The following is a 17,255-nucleotide window of genomic DNA, read 5'->3' on the forward strand; positions in this document are numbered from 1 at the left end:
ACTCCACTGGAGCTCCTCATACCACTGAAGGCCCACAATAATTTAGAAAGTGTCTTGAAAGTAGGTGAAAACTATCATTATTTTTCAAAACACACATGCATATACATTCCTGCAGTTGGCAGAAGCGTCACTGCCGGCTGGTGGATGAAACTGGGAGATGACCCCTGACAGCTGTTAGAGTGTAATTAGAGCACTTGTAATTATAACAATAAAATTAACATTTTTGTAAAGCAATAACATTTTGATTATGAGCAAGCTAAGTATTTTATTTATCTATCATTATCCCTGATTTGCAACTATCAAGCTGTAGGAGGATTTCAGATACTTTTCATTTGAAAAATCGCAGACTCAGTGCCATACAATTGATTCATAGCTCTTTGAATCCTGAATATTTTGTTGGTGAGGAGAGTGTTTTATTTTTGCTTCTATACAAAATGTGTATGTCTGTAATTCCTTGGAATCAGTGAAGCACTGTTTGACATTGGCTGAGGTTTTCAGCCAGTAAAGCTTTAGATTTGGTTGTCTCACCTACAATCAATTGAACTTTAGTCACTACAGCCTAGAGTGGGAGGATCATAGAATTATAGAATCAGAATATCTTGAGCTGGAAGGGACCAATAAGGATCATTGAGTCCAACTCCCTGCTCCTCACAGGACTACCTAAATCTAAACCATATGACTAAGAGTGTTGTCCAGATGCTCCTTGAACTCTGACAGGTTTGGTGCCATGACCATTTCCCTGGGGAGCCTGTTCCAGTGACTGACCACCTTCTCAGTGAAGAACCTTTTCCTAATGTCCAGTCTGAACTTCCCCTGATGCAGCTTCATTCCATTTCAATGTGTCCTGCCACTGGTCACCAGAGAGAGGAGATCAGAACCTCCCCCTCGTCTACCCTCTATGAGGAAGTTGTAGACTGCGATGAGGTCACCCCTCAGCCTTCTCTTCTCCAAACTGAACAAGCCAAGTGACCTCAGTTGCTCCTCATAAGTCTGGCCCTCGAGACCTTTCACCATCTTGGTTGCCCTCCTCTGGACACCCTCTAACAGTCTGATGTCCTTCTTATATTGAGGTGCCCAAAACTGCACACAGTACTTGAGGTGGGGCTGCACCAGTACAAGATGGCTCAGGCCACACTGTAGTAGTCTGGTGGGGTTTAACTCCGCTACCTGAACAGAAGTGTTGGTGCCGTTTGGGAATCCTAAAGTATGCATGACACCTTCACAGGTCTGGCAGAAGTGATATGAAACCTGCAGCAGACCTGTGTCCTTCTGGAGAAACAGGCAGGATATCTCAGTGCAGTGACGTGGTTGCAGCACTGGTCTCCTAAAAAACATCTGGCCATAAGGCATTAAAAGCATATACATCCTAGTATATGTAATACAGTAAACAACCAAAGCCAGCAGTTCCTGGGGAAATGTAATTATTCAGCTTTCCTAAACGTGAGAATACTGTTTGTTTTTCAGTGAAAAAAAAAGAATCTGTTCCATCTCTTTCAGCTTTCCTAGTATATGAGCTCACTCACCTTCTCACTCACCTTGAGCTTCTCTTAGACCTCTCCTACAAGGAGAGACTGAGAGAGTTGGGGTTGTTCAGCCTGGACAAGAGAAGGCTGGAGAAGAGGAGAGCTTATTGTGGACTTTCAGTACTTAAAGGGAGCCTATAGGAAGGATGGGGAGAATCTTTTTAGCAAGGCCTGTTGCGACAGGACAAGGGGTAATGGTTTTAAACTAAAGAAGAATAGATTTAAACTAGACATTAGAAAGAAGTTTTTTACAATGAGGGTGGTGAAGCACTGGCACAGGTTGCCCAGAGAGGTGGTAGAGGCCCCATCCCTGGCAACATTCAAGGTCAGGTTGGCTGGGGCTCTGAGCACCCTGATCTGGTTAAAGCTGTCCCTGCTCACTGCAGGGGGGTTGGGCTAGATGACCTCTAAAGGTCCCGTCCAACCCAAAGCATTCTATGATTCTATAAGCTGTGCTGATATGGAGACAGGCTTATTTTCAAAAACAGGGTGCCGTGCTAGCCATGGCTCAAATCCAAGGCAAACTGTGCTTTTGTTTGCAAAGGATGGTTTAAAATTGCCAAAGTAAGATCTCAGAAAAATGTGCATTTGTGAAATGCTTTCAAGGTTTCTTCGCAGAGGCCATTCACAAGTGAATACAGAGCAGATTTTGTTGTCTAAAACTGGCATAATTTCTTTTATTCTTGAAAAGGAATGGAGTTGGAATAAGAAATCAGAATTCTGCATTCTAACCAAGGCACGCAAATAAGTAACATTAAATTTACCAGCCCACAAACCATTGTGACTGTGGTGAATCTACGTAAGATGTGTAATTATTAAGGCCTAGCTTATTAAGCACATTTGGAAATTGGCTGAATTGCTTGATTTGGTAAAAAATTACATGCTACATTTAATCAGCCCTCCTTTAAGGAACAAATGTCATTAAACACCACTTAATTAGCTGTTCCTACATCCCCACTGTGTGAAAAATTGTATCCTTGGTGACTACAAAACATTTTTAAGGTCAAATGTGGTGAATAAAAATATCATTGAATGCCCTCTGGTAATAGTCTACATAAAAGTGCAGCTCATTTGCATTAATTGAAAAGATTAGTTCTGTATCAGAGTTAATCAGAATCTGATGTCTGTACTGTACAGATGGAGAAGACCTTCTATAGTTAAACTTACATTTTCCTTTTTTTTTAAAGTTGTTTATAAGTCTGTTAATTTGTCATGGTGGATATATATGAAAATACCTTCTAGTTCTATTAATTTAAGATTCCTGGTTTCTACTATACCAGCGTGCCATGTTTGAAAAGAGGAGAAATGTACAGTAAAAAGATAGGAATTGACCATTTTGAAAAAATAATGATTTCTTTCTTCTTTCTCCCCCCCCCCCCCGTAACTAACAAGATTTCTCCTTCTGTGTCTGCATAAGATCTGATACCTCTCTCACTCTTCATCATTCACTCATTAAAGCCTTTTCTGCCTATTTACCCTCTCCTTGCTTCTCCTTGCCACTATATAATGTGCAACACCATGTGCCTGAGACTCCAGCCTGGTTAGTTTACTGAGACCTCTGAGTGTTACTCCCTTTTAGTAAAGGTATGTCAAAAGCCAGCTTTCTGGCAAGCTCCAGTGAAACAGTCGAATAATCTGAATCACTGGTGTCATCCCCTGATGTATAAAACAAAAGAGAGAAGGAAGAGGTGAGATATGAGGATCAGATTTTATTTTTAGATAGGAAGCTATGGCAGGTGTTGTGGCTTGTGACAAAGATTTCATCTGCTCTCTAAGCAAACTGTGGGAGGGATGTCAGCATGATCGCTGGCAAGAACTGCAGCATAGACCCTAGCAGGCTTGCAGAAAGTCAGGTTTCCTTAGCTAGTAAGAATGAGTTCAGTATTACCTGACAAATGTACTGAACCAAGGTTTCACTGTGATATTTGGTTTCACAGGATGCACACACAACAAGATCATTTTTCTTCTGGATATATTCCTAGAGACATAACCACTAGGACAGTGAGCTTGCCAGGGATATTTAATGGAAGAGCTGTCCCTGATGGGAGATGCTCAGTGGTTTTATTTCTCTCTTGAGCTAGGAGTGCATGAAAATGTGGGAAGAATGGTTTTATTCCAACTTAATGCCTGCTGTATTTGGGGATTCTACAGCGACTTCCTTAAACTTCAGTATAAAACAAACAAACAAACAAAACCCCTCACACCCTGTAGTCTCACTTTAACTTAGGCTTTGCAATGCCCTTGGAGTTTAGGGAATTTGAGGTTACATTGGCACATAAGACTTTAGTAACTGTGCTACAGGCTGGAGCAGGGGTTGCACCAGCCTGGCTCCACATCAAGGAGGCTCATGGCACAGCAGCCTTCCTCAGAGGGCTCTGCCTCTTCCCTTTCCATTGCTTCCTCTACCCAATCAAGTAAACAAGCCTTGTTTGCTTCTGTTTAATTGACTGAAAACATGTTTGTTATCGAACAAATATGTCTGAGGGGATCATGTGGAGAGACTGTTTCTCATTTTCAAGGTTATTCTTGGGTCTTTAAAATTGTAACAAGAAGTGATTCTCTGTATCTCGGAGAACGTACCAAGTGTTTTGTCATGAACAATCCTTTTGTATTCACAAGTGTTATATGCCTCTCAAGGGATCTTTAAAAGATGGTTTTGTGGCATAGTTTCCTTTTTCCTGTTGGAACTTTTCCTAATTTCTTCAGTTTTAAGCAAAGCTAAAGGACACAGGTAATCAGAATACTCAGTTTTAAGGCCCCAGAACATGTTAATTTAATTGCAATCCCTAGAACAACAACAACAACAACAGAAAAGATCAGCTACAACCCCCCCATATTTCTTTGTAAGTTCAGAAGTCAGAATTAAAAAGAAAAAAACCAAAACTCTCAATAAAATCAATGTTTTTGTAAATTAAGTAGCTCCCAATGGAAACAAATTCCTTTAGTTACTTTTCTACTTTCTTGTCATTGCACAACTTTCTTACAAATACGTACAACAAAAACAAACTGCATAGGGTTTCTTTTCAAAGGCAGAGCAAGGTTTAGTGCTCATACTTCTGTTGAGAGTTAAAACGTAATGTTCTCTTTAGATCTAAAAGCATAATGCCTCATGTTTGCAGTGATAAAAAATAAATGTATTCCTGAAGGGGAGATGTAGGGGTTGAAGGGTAGGAGGGGAATATTGTGAGGATATTATTTATATAGAAATATTATGTTATAATAAATATTATAAATCTAAATATCATAGAATCATAGAATGGTTTGGTTTGGAAGGGACTTAAAGATCATCTAGTTCCAACTCCCCTGCCATGGGCAGGGACACCTTCCCCTAGACCATGTTGCTCAAAGTCCCATCCAACCTGGCCTTGAACTCTTCCAGGGATGGGGCATCCACAGCTTCCCTGGGCAACCTGGTCCAGTGCATCACCACCCTCATAGTGAAGAATTTCTTCCTTATATCTAATCTAAATCTACCCTCTTTCAGTTTAAAGCTATTACCCCTTGTCCTATCACTACATGCCCTTGTCAAAAGTCCCTCTCCAGCTTTCCTGTAGGCCCCCTTCAGGTACTGGAAGGCTGCAATAAGGTCTCCTTGGAGCCTTCTCTTCTCCATACTGAACAACCCCAGCTGTCTCAGCCTTTCTTCATAGAAGAGGTACTCCAGCCCTCTGATAATCTTTGTGGCCCTCATCTGGACTTGTTCTTCTTATGTTGGGAGTTCCAGAGCTGGACGCAGTACTCCAGGTAGGGTCTCACCAGAGCAGAGTAGAGGGGCAGAATCACCTCCCTCGACCTGTTGGTCATGCTTCTTTTCATGCAGCCCAGGATATGGTTGGCTTTCTGGGCTGCAAGCACACAATGCTGGCTCATGTTGAGCTTCTCATCAACCAACACCCCAAGACCCTCTCCTCAGGGCTGCTCTCAATCCATTCTCTGCCCAGCCTGTATTTGTGCTTGGGATTGCCCTGACCCATGTGCAGGACCTTGCACTTGGTCTTGTTGAACATCATGAGGTTTGCATGGGCCCACCTCTCAAGCCTGTCAAGGTTCCTCTGGATGGCATCCCTTCCCTCCAGCATGTCAACTATAACACACAGCTTGGTGTCATCGGCAAACTTGCTGAGGGTGCATGCAGTCCCCCTGTTCAGGTCACTGACAAAGATGTTAAACCATGCTGCTCACAATACCAGCCCCTGAGGAATGCCAGTCGTCACTGGTCACCACGTGGACACTGACCCATTGACTGCAACTCTTTGAGTTTGGTTACATCCATCCAATTCCTTATCCATTGAGTGTCCATGTGTCAAATCCATGTCTCTCCAATTTGGAGACAAGGATGTAGTGCAGGACAGTGTCAAATGTTTTGTGCACATGTCATCAGTTACTCTTCCCTTATCCACCAACACTGCAACCCCATCGTAGAAGGCCACCAAATTTTTCAGGCACAATTTGCCCTTAGTGAAGCCATGTCCAACTATATATATACACTTTTTTTTTTTTTTCCCCCAACAAAGTTGAAGGATACACTTTAAGGAAATACAAAACATTAATATGTATATGAACAGAGGCCACACTCTCCTTTTCTCTCCCGATGAAGGAGTGTCCCAGGCACATTTTTGCCAAGCAGACAAGTTGATCCCAAATGTTCTTCAGTTTCTTACAGGGCAAAGGTCTAACCCTGAGTCCTTGTTATCTGCTGAGCTCTTCTGAAGTTAGCAAATTCCTTTAAGCAGGTCTTTGGCTCCACTCCAGTAAAATTCCCGAAAGACTCATAGAAGTGTTTCTAACTAATCTCTTGAAAAATAACTAGGAACAAACTGTGTGATGTTAAATCGTAACAGATTTCTCTTTCAGTAGCAGAGTGCCCTAAAACTGTCCCCCTTGTCTCATGATGACGAAGCTTTGAATGTCTTATGACATTAAAATAACACTTAAGGCCCAAATATTTTGAGGCTTGTGGCGGGTTAACCCTGGCTGGATGCAAAGTGCCCACCAAAGCGGCTCTATCACTCCCCTTCTCAAGTGGACAGGGGAGAGAAAATATAATGAAAAACCCATGGGTTGACATAAGGGCAGGGAGACATCAGTCAGCAATTACCATCATGGGCAAAACATATTCGACTTGGCGAAATTAGTTCAATTTATTACCAATTAAATCAGAGTAAGATAGTGAGAAATAAAAACTAAATCTTAAAACACCTTCTCCCCATGCCACCTTTCTTCCCAGGCTCAACTTTACTCCCAATTTCCTCTACCTTCTCCCCCACAGGGGCACAGGGGGACGGGGAGTGGGGTTGGGGTCAGTTCATCACGCGTTGATTCTGCCACTCCTTCCTCCTCAGGGGGAGGACACCTCACACTCTTCCCCTGCTCCAGCGTGGGGTCCCACCCACGGCAGACAGTCCTCCATGAACTTCTCCAACGTGGGTCCTTCCCACGGGCTGCAGTTCTTCATGAACTGCTCCAGTGTGGGTCCCTTCCATGGGGTGCGGCCCTTCAGGAGCAGACTGCTACAGTGTGGGTTCACAAGCCCTTCCAGGAGCCTGCTCCAGCCCAGGCTTCCCATGGGGTCACAGTCTCCTTTGGGTGCATAAACCTGCTCTGGAGTGGGGTCCTCCCCGGGCTGCAGGTGGATCTCTGCTCCACTGTGGGCCTCCATGGGTGCAGGGGCACAGCTGCCTCACCAGGGGCTGCACCAGGGGCTGCAGGGGAATCTCTGCTCCGGTGCCTGGAGCACCTCCTCCCCCACTGACTTTGGTGTCTGCAGTTGGTTTTCTCACATATTCTTAGTCCTCTCTCTGGCTGCAATTGGGCATTTTTTCCCCCAGCTTCTTAAATATGTTATCCCAGAGGTGCTACCACCGTCGCTGATGGGCTTGGCCTTGGCCAGTGGTGGGCCCATCTTGGAGCTGGCTGGCATTGGCTCTATCAGACATAGGGGAAGCTTCTGGCAGCTTCTCACAGAAGCCACCCCTGAAGGCCCCCTGCTACCAAAACCTTGCCATGAAAACCCAATACAAGGCTTAATAGTGAAATTATTTGTGGTATGAACACTTCCTTGGCTCTCTGCATTTCTTTAATGTTCCTTCTCTCTTTTCTAATGGCATCTCTTTTTTCCTTGCATATGTAGGCATTGCAAGCTTAGTTTGGATACTGTAAGCAAATATAACCTTCAAACAGTTCTTTCTGATTTTTGTACACTTGCAGCAGGCTGTGTTTGGGTTTTTTAGTGCTATAAAAATGTTTAAATTCAGAAATTACTTTGATAAAACTCTCCTCCATTGTGCTCTATGAACCCATTATTTTGTCGCACATTATCAAAATATTGCAGAAGCATTATTTTTATGCAGTGTATGTATAAAATAGATAATACAATACAATTGCTAATGATTTCATATACAAATAAAAGCATGTATGCACACAATATAGGATCTTATCCATATAGTAGTGTCCTGGTTTCAGTTGGGATAGAGTTAATTTTCTTCCTGGTAGCAGGCACAGTGCTGTGTTTTGGATTTAATAGGAGAAGAATGCAGATAACACACCGATGTTTTAGTTGTTGCTAAGTACTGCTTATGCTAGTCAAGGACTTTTTCAGCTTCCCATGCTCTGCCAGGCGCACAAGAAACTGGGAGGGGGCACAGCCAGAATAGTTGATCCAAACTGCCCAAAGGGCTATTCCATACCATCTGACGTCATGCTCAGTATAGAAACTGGGGGGGCTTGGCCGGGGAGCAGTGATCGCTGCTCGGGAGCTGTCTGGGTATCGGTCGGTGGGTGGTGAGCAATTGCATTGTGCATCACTTGCTTTGTATATTATTATTATTATCATCATCATTATATTATTATAATTACTATTTTACTTTATTTCAATTATTGAACTGTTCTTATCTCAACCCAGGAGTGTTTCTCACTCTTACTCCTCTGATTCTCTCCCCCATCCCATCGGGGCAGGGGGATTGAGCGAGCGGCTGCATGGTGCTTAGTTGCTGGCTGGGGCTAAACCACGACAGGCAGTGTTCTTCTAATAAAAATCTAAAGTTTTTCTTAGAAAAATGAAATTTTTCTAAAGATTTTCCTAACCTTTTAGCAATTTGATTGCTAAAAACATTTTCACTAGAAGTATTTGACTTTAAAGTTTACAGCTTCTTTAATCAAATAAGAATATTTTGTAGACTTCATCTTCACTATCATCTTTTTTATTAAATCTATGGACTTTCATTCCAACTGCATCACATTATTTAATTAAATGGTGTTCAGTTAAAGGAAATGTTTCCTCTTGTCCAGTCTGAACCTTCATCACTGAGCTGTCTCCAATTTCCCACCATTATCTTGTACTGTCAAGCTCTTGTTTGTTAAGAGCACAGATGAGGAACCACTGTTGCAGGTACTTCACGAACACAGATAAAATGTTCTACAAAGACAGGCACAAAATTAACAGTATCTTATCTGTGCCCCTCAGCAGAGTACTGAGTGGATATGCATCAAGTATTTCCCATTCCTAATGAACTTTCGTCCCTCTTCATCATGATTAAGGTATTTTAACATAATATGAAGGAGGCTCTGCACTGTTATTGTTACTTTTGTATATGTTACACTACAGCCTTTGCTAGAAATGTAGTAACTCTATTCACTTTCTAGAGATTTATGTCCTTCCACTACGATTAGCTTTATGCATTTATGTTTTTAAATAAGATGAGACAGAACATACAATTGATTTAAGCTTCACACAGTCCTTTGTTGTGTGTATCTGTCTGTTATATCATCATGATCTGGAGCCAGACTTTGTACTAATATAGCTAGATCTGGTTGCTGAAAATTACAAGCATCTAATGTGATTGAAATTAAGCATTAGACATTCACTGATCGCTTAAGTTATGATCCAGTCTGATCGACTATGCCTGGCAAAGAACACAGAGGAAAAAAATATACTGTATTTGGCCACAGGCTGTAAAAGACTCTGTATATGTAAATAACTAAAGTGTGCATAGAGGCTCACAGTCTGTATCTGGAAGAGGTATCTGGGAAGCTTGCAATCTGTCCCCAGCAGCCCAAAGTCCAAATTTAAGAACAAATACAGCAAGAATATTTAATAATTATTCTGACTACTTGGGAGCATGAACTGTAGGTACCAAGATAAGATTTCATTTGGTTACACAAGCATTTCAAGAATAATGTTTCCAAGACATTGTTATTCCTGATGCATGACTCACAGCTGGGTCAAAGGAGGACAATTCCATGAAATCTCTTTTCAAGTGGCTTCCTGATCCCCTCCATCCAGTAATGTAGAATACTATGAACGTGGATTTTTGAATAAAAACTGAACACATTCATACTCAGCTCTTGTGTGGCTGCTGAATCCATCACTTCACCCAGGCTGTCTGCTGGTGAATGAGGTGGCTATCATGTTGTCATGGTTTAACTCAACAGGCAGCTAAATACCACACAACTGTTCGCTCACTCCCCCACAGTGGGATGGGGGAGAGAATCAGAAAAAAAGGTAAAACATGTGGGCTGAGATAAAGACAACTTAATAGGACAGAAAAGGAAGGGAAAATAATAATAATGATAATAGAATATACAAAACAAGAGATGCACAATGCAACTGCTCACCACCCGCTGACAGATGCCCAGCCAGTTCCCGAGCAGCGGCTGTACCACCCCCGACCAACTCCCCTGAGGTTTTTTTTTGTTCACCATGACATCATATGGTATAGAATATGCCTTTGGCCAGATTGGGTCAGCTGTCCTAGCTGTGTCCCCTCCCAACTTCTTCTGCATCTCCAGCCTCCTCGCTGGCAGGGCAGTATGAGAAACAGAAAAGTCCTTGACTTAGTGTAAGCACTGCTCAGCAACAACCAAAACATCAGTGTGTTATCAGCATTATTCTCACCCTAAATTCAAGACACAACACTATGCCAGCTACTAGGAAGAAAATTAACTCTATCACAGCCAAAACCAGGACAATATCCACCCCTTATTCTATACCATCTACATCATGCCCAGGTCCCACACTTTCCAATATATCCCAATTAATCACTACCACCTTTCCTGTCTTTTGATATATACACACAAATATCATTCCCTAAGTCTATGGGCCATCCCTCTAAAATTTCCATTAAGTTCATTTAGTCCATGACTTTGGGTTCCATCTGTCATAACAGTCTTTCAGGGCAGGATAGATGGTGTGCAGTGTTGGATTTTTGCATGCTGAAGCCAGTTCTGGTTCTGTCACCTCTGTGCTTGTCTGTTTCTATCATTGTTACACTTTGCTTGGTTTCATCAAAATTCATTCTTCATTAATTTGGGTGATTCTTACTGTGATACTGCTAATATGGCATATAGCAACCACTGAAGTGATGAAATACAGTATTGTATAGCAATTAACATCATACAATCCAAATCATTGGCTAGTCTTACCCAAAATCAAATCCCCTTGAGGTACACATCAGAATTCCCCATCCTTCTGCATTACCCACCAAGTGCATCCAGGTCATTGAACAAAAGCAATTCCATGAATGGGCTTGCCTTTGCCGGAGTCAGGAATAACCCAGACTGGCTTCCCCAGCATATTTTTTATGTGTACTACAGGGACTTTATCCCCTTCCATGCTTGCACCATGGTGAGCACATAGCGCTTGCCTTGACAGGTTTGTGGGAGTGTGATATAATCAATCTGCCAGGCCTCCCCGTGTTTATATCTCAGCCATCATCCTGCATACCAGGGATGCTTTAACCACTTGGCTAGCTTGATTGCAGTACATGCTTCACATTCATGAATAACCTGTGCAATACTGTCCATGGTTAAGTCCACCCCTCAATCACAAGCCCATCTATATGTTACATTTCTTCCTTGATGGCCTGAGAGGTCATGGGCCCACTGAGCTATAAATAATTCACCCTTATGTTGCCAGTCCAGATCCACCTGAGCCACTTCAATCTTAGCAGCCTGATTCACCTGCTGGTTGTTTTGATGTTCTTCAGTGGCCCAACTCTTGGGTATGTGAGCATCTATGTGATGAACTTTTACAACCAGGTTCTCTACCTGGGCAGCAATATCTTGCCACAATGCAGCAGCCCAGATGGGTTTGCCTCAGCGCTGCCAGTTGCTCTGCTTCCATTGCTGCAACCACCCCCACAGGGCATTTGCTACCATCCATGAGTCAGTATAAGCAGAGCACTGGCCACTTTTCTTGTTCAGCAATGTCTAAAGCCAGCTGGATGGCTTTCACTTCTGCAGACTGGCTCAATTAATCTCAGCAGTTTCTGAGACCTGTCAGTGAACAGGGTATATTGCTTCTCATTTTCTGGTATTTTATTATACAGTGGGGCCTCCTCAGCACGTCACCTCCTCCTCTGGTGATATTCCAAAATTTTTGCCTTCTGGCCAGTCCATGATCACGTCCAAGATTACTGAGCAACTGGGGTTTCCTGCTTGAGCCCATTGTGTGATCTGTGTGACCCACTTACTCCACGTAGCATCAGTTGCATGATGTGTAGAATGTACCCTCCCTTTGAACATCCAGTCATAGAATCATAGAATCATAGAATTGTTTAGGTTGGAAAAGACCTTTAAGATCATCCAGTCCAACCATTAACCTAACACTACCAAGTCCACCACTAAACCAATTAAGGGGAGAGTAGCAACCCCATGCCTCCTGGCTTGGTGGCTGGATCATTTATAATTAAAGTAAAAACTAGGAATTATTAAGATTGGAAAGGACCTCTAAGATCATCATGCCAATCATCAACCCAACACCACCATGCCCACTAAACCATGTCACAAAGTGCCACATCTACCCGTTTTTTGAACACTTCCAGGGATGGTGACTCCACCACCTCTCTGGGCAGCCTGTTCCAATGCTTGACTACCCTTTCTGTGAAGAAATTTTTCCTAATATCCAATCTAAATCTCCCCTGGCACAGCTTGAGCCCCTTTCCTTTTGTCCTATTGCTACGTCCAGCACCAGCTGGACAGCACCAGCAGTCAAGGTGCCAGCAGGAGCAGTACCAACCACTTCCGAAGCAGCTCGAACCCCTTCATATGCTGCCAATATCTCTTTCTTAGTTGGACTATAGCAGGCCTCAGATCCTCTGTATCCTCAACTCTAAAATCCTAGGGGTTGACCTTGAGTCTCCCCTGACTGCAGTGTAGAGCACATTTTTTACATCCTGCCCTGCCCGGACTGGCCCAAGAGCTACACATGAACTATCTCCTATTTAATTTGTTCAAAGGTTTGTCGTTGCTCATGACCCCACTTGAAATCATTCTTCTTCTGGGTCACCTGGTAAAGAGGGCTTACGATCAGACAGTAATTTGGAATATGCGTTCTCCAAAAACCCACAATGCCTAAGAAAGCTTGTGTCTCTTTTTCACTGGTTGGTGGGGACATAGCTCTTATTTTGTTGATCACATCCATTGGGATCTGACGATGTTCATCTTGCCATTTTATTCCTAAGAAGTGGATCTCCTGTGCAGGTCCCTTGACCTTACTTTGTTTTATGGCAAAACCGGCCTTCATTTCCAAGGATTTGGACTATTTCCTTTCCTTTCTCAAAAACTTCTTCTGGTGTATTGCCCCACACAGTGTAAGCACTGCTCAGCAACAATTAAAACATCAGTGTGTTATCAACCTTATTCTCATCCTAAATCAAAAACATAGCACTATGCCAGCTACTAGGAAGAAAATTAACTCTACCCCAGCCAAAACCAGGACAGATCATAACAGAGCTCAAACACAATAACAGATCATAGAATGCTGTGGGTTGGAAGGGACCTTGAGAGATCATCGAGCCCAACCCTCCTGCAGTGAGCAGGGATTGAACCTGTGACCTTGGCGTTATTAGCACCGTGCTCTAACCAACTGAGCTAACCCCGCTGGTCACATGTCTAATATTTAACTAATAATTTCCTTGATTATAATCCCTTCCTGAACAATGCTATTTCTTGACAGAGCCTGTGCATTTGCCAGTGAGTGCCTGAAAAAGGCATCTTTTATATGATTTTGACTTTAAGACTGCAGGAAGCCCTTTACTTTGATTGATGCTGATGAGCTACCCCATGAACAACAGCACTGAACAGGACTTTGAGACCTCAGAAAATAATGTTTTGTTTTGCCACATTGTTGCATTGTTTCCTTCTGGAAAAAAAAAAGACTCAAAACAAAGCCAGGCTACTCTCCCCCCAAAACAAAGAAATATGACTTTCTATCACGTTGTTCTGGTAGAGTAGCACATATCAGGAAAACTTGTGTAATTAATTTGTCTTGTGATAATCAAACTGACCCTCCCTTCTGGTGTTTTTCCTGTGCTATTTTGAGGGATAGTCACTGCATTCTCAATCTGTAAAAGATCTTTTTTACAGTGGCAAACAGCTGATTTATCTTCCTTTTATTTTAAGGATTGCAGTAGATACGAAGGCTGATTTATTTTGTCTGTATTAATATGGGCAACATCACTTGGTCTAATGATTAAGTATTCATGTCTGGATATAAATTACTTTCTTTGCTCTAGATAATAACAGATTATTTTTCACCCTTGCTATATGTGAATTATGAAAGATAGTTATTTCTTTAATCTCCAACATATCTTGCTATGAAAGGGTTTATGCATTTAATTCTCCTGGTTCAGGGAAGAAGTGATCTTTTAAGACAAAGTAGGATGAATGTATAGCTGCTGTCAGAAATCTTTTCCCTTTTTAAACATACTTTAGATGAAAGAGAAAAATGAAAAAAAGACAGAACATCTCTTTTGCCTTGTTTTCTTAAAAGTTCAATTCAAGTGGATACAAAAAGTATTTGGAAGCCATTGAAAACACCAGAATATCTATTTGCCCAGCCAGGATATTTTATTCTGGTGTGTTCAGTATCCAACCCTTCAGCAAACAGATGAATATTCCCTTCTCTGAGCTGTCTAGTGAGCTAGCCTTGTCGACAGGCTCTGAATTAGACGTCAGAAAGATGGGAGTTCAATTCTACGTTGAACTGTGTGAAAACTCAGCTTTGAGCACTTCTTAGGTCTCTGTAGCTCATTCTCATATGTAGAAATTAGGGTAACAACTCTACCCTGTCATGTGGAGAACTTTTCTACTGCTCTTTCAGATGAGGAGAACTGTACCTAGTAACCAAGCTGACTTGATCTCCTTTGATTGTAAAGGAAACCAGAAGTGACTCAAGTATAGGTATCTCTGCTGTAGGCAACTATTTTTAGTCAGGTGAATTTTACCCACAGTAAAGGTCTGGACAGACGGCTGGATGCTGTCAGCCAGTTCGATATATCGCTTTCAGAAACCGATTTTCTTCAGTAACAGCTGATGAAATCTGCTCCTTCTACTTTGATTCTCGTTATAAGGTATCTCTTCATATAGGTAGGAAGAACTACCAGTCTTTTGCTTATCTGAGAATTTGCACGTGTTCAGTCACATAGTATATGCAACCTATCTACTCCAGTGTAGTATGTGTTATTGCATACTGATATATTTACCTCATCAATGTAAGTTTGGCCAGGTGTCTTCCTCCATCCTATTGGCACATCTGGCAACCAAGATGACATCATCCACACATTTTAAAAGTAAAATAGAATATCAGGGATCTTTGCACAGGCAACAACAGCCACCGTAAATTCATCGCTTTTTCTTCAAATTAGGATTTTTTCCCTTGGGCACCATGATGTAGCTAATCTTAATATGGCCTACTGGTTCTCAAATTGAAAAAAGGTCATTATGGAGTGCAAACGCTGTTGGTAACGTACTGCTATATTAAACTTCCAGATGTCAGCTTTGGCAGAGGAAGCCATCAACAATTCATGACATTGTAAAAACATTTTTCTTGCCGATCCATTTTTGATGAAGTATTATGTTGCCCTCTTGACAGGTAATGCAGTATTATGTTAAGTATAAATAAATCAAAAATACAGATATATTTGCTTGAATTACAATGGTCACTAATGGCATTCTGGGAAGAAAAAGCAAATTTGAAGTCTGACTAACATCTCTGGTTACTCCTGCATGGCGTTTCTGAGGTGCTCTGAAGTCTGCAGTAGTACAGTAGAGCTTCAAGGGAGCAAATGTTTGTGCTTGTTGGGTAACTCAGCTGGAGATACACTCCCATACATTTGTTCTTCCTTTTTAAGAAGACTAATGGGAACTCTGGTATGGCAAGACCACTGATCCTCCTCCGACAATGAAATTCAGTGCTTGCCCAGGGTGGAAGGGGAGTGGACCACCCAGATTCTCTGATTCTGAAGGTACAGCAGCCCACCCACCCAAACTCAGCTTGGTGCCCTAGCACGATAATCTCTTCCAGGCAAATGTTAGCGGTGATGCTGCTCAAAACCTTATCAGCCACAATTTGTTCCAAATTGATTTTTCTCTGTCGGTGGAAAGGAGAGTATATACTAGATAAACAGATCTATCTTTAAGCAAATGTAACCTTCTAAGAGGAACTTGTTAACACATAATCAGCATTTTACTGATGCTATTTGCTTCTAGATGGATACCCATAATTAGAGCGGAGAGATCTTTTTCAGGGCTAATCCATTCTGTAAGAAATGAAAAAGTGCAGTTAAAAAATGATGAATATTTCTTGGGAACAGCCTAAAAAGGGTTTTGAGCTGTAATATTTAAACTTGGTGATTTATGATAGCAGAATACGTAAACTGCATAAAATATACTCATCTTCTGAACTTGTTGTTTTGCTAGCATCTCAAATGATGGATTCAAACATCTTCATAATCCACTAGTTTATTATAATCTCTTCCCAGTGTTTTGGAAGTACTATTATCTCATTGGCTTATTTATTATTATGTGTAATGTATTAAAAAGAGGGTGTTCTGTTGACCTTAAGATCTGAAAAAATAATATATGAGAGTGAAAAGCAATAGTTGGAATTAATTATAGATGTAGACATGATGGAGGACTCTCTGCCAGTGTATATTGGCATAGTCCCATTGAAGTCAATAGAGTAAGACCAATTTACGTCAGCAGAGGAGCTGATTTAACAGGCATTGGAAGAAGATGTGCTGGGATTTTCACAAATGTGAAGAGAGAGACAGAGCACTGAAAACAGCAGACTGCTTGTTATTGTATTTGTATGTATGCTATTAACCTCCAGACCTGTTTGTGTAAGCACTGCAAGAGTAACTATTTTTTTTTTTTTTAAACGTGTACAGGAAAGGTGCAAAATTGCAAGGACATTAGCTGAGGGATTTTGCATGAATACAAAGTTTGTTGAAACCTAATCATGGTGTCTCATAAAATGGTAAAGCTCTTCTTTTTGAACATCAAAGTAGTACATCAAAATGTACCTCCTGATGCTATGGAAGCTGGTTAAACAGATTCAACAGTTATCTTGTAATAAGCTTTGAAAAAATATCTGAGACAGAATATTTACAATCATGGAAACCTTTCTAAAATTCCATGGAGTGAACAAACAGTAGGTCCAGTTCTTACCTCCCTTTCATTTTACTTCAGTGTATTTCCACTGACTTCAGTGGCAATGCGCTGGATTTACACCATGTAAGGGTAACTCAAAACAGGCATTGTAAGAGCAATGTGCTAAAGAGATTATTTCTGATAAACTTCAGGAGAGCAGTAGGGAATAATCAGATAATGTCTTTCAAATATTAGTAGAAAAATAGGGCTGATTTTGGTTCCACTGTGAGTCAGACTGCCTTTTCTTCATGCTTTACAATCTGACTACAAGGAAACCTACTTAGCGTGGAGTCTTTGGTGAAG

This window comes from Pelecanus crispus, chromosome 2, assembly GCF_030463565.1.
Source record: "Pelecanus crispus isolate bPelCri1 chromosome 2, bPelCri1.pri, whole genome shotgun sequence".
Taxonomy (NCBI): domain Eukaryota; kingdom Metazoa; phylum Chordata; class Aves; order Pelecaniformes; family Pelecanidae; genus Pelecanus; species Pelecanus crispus.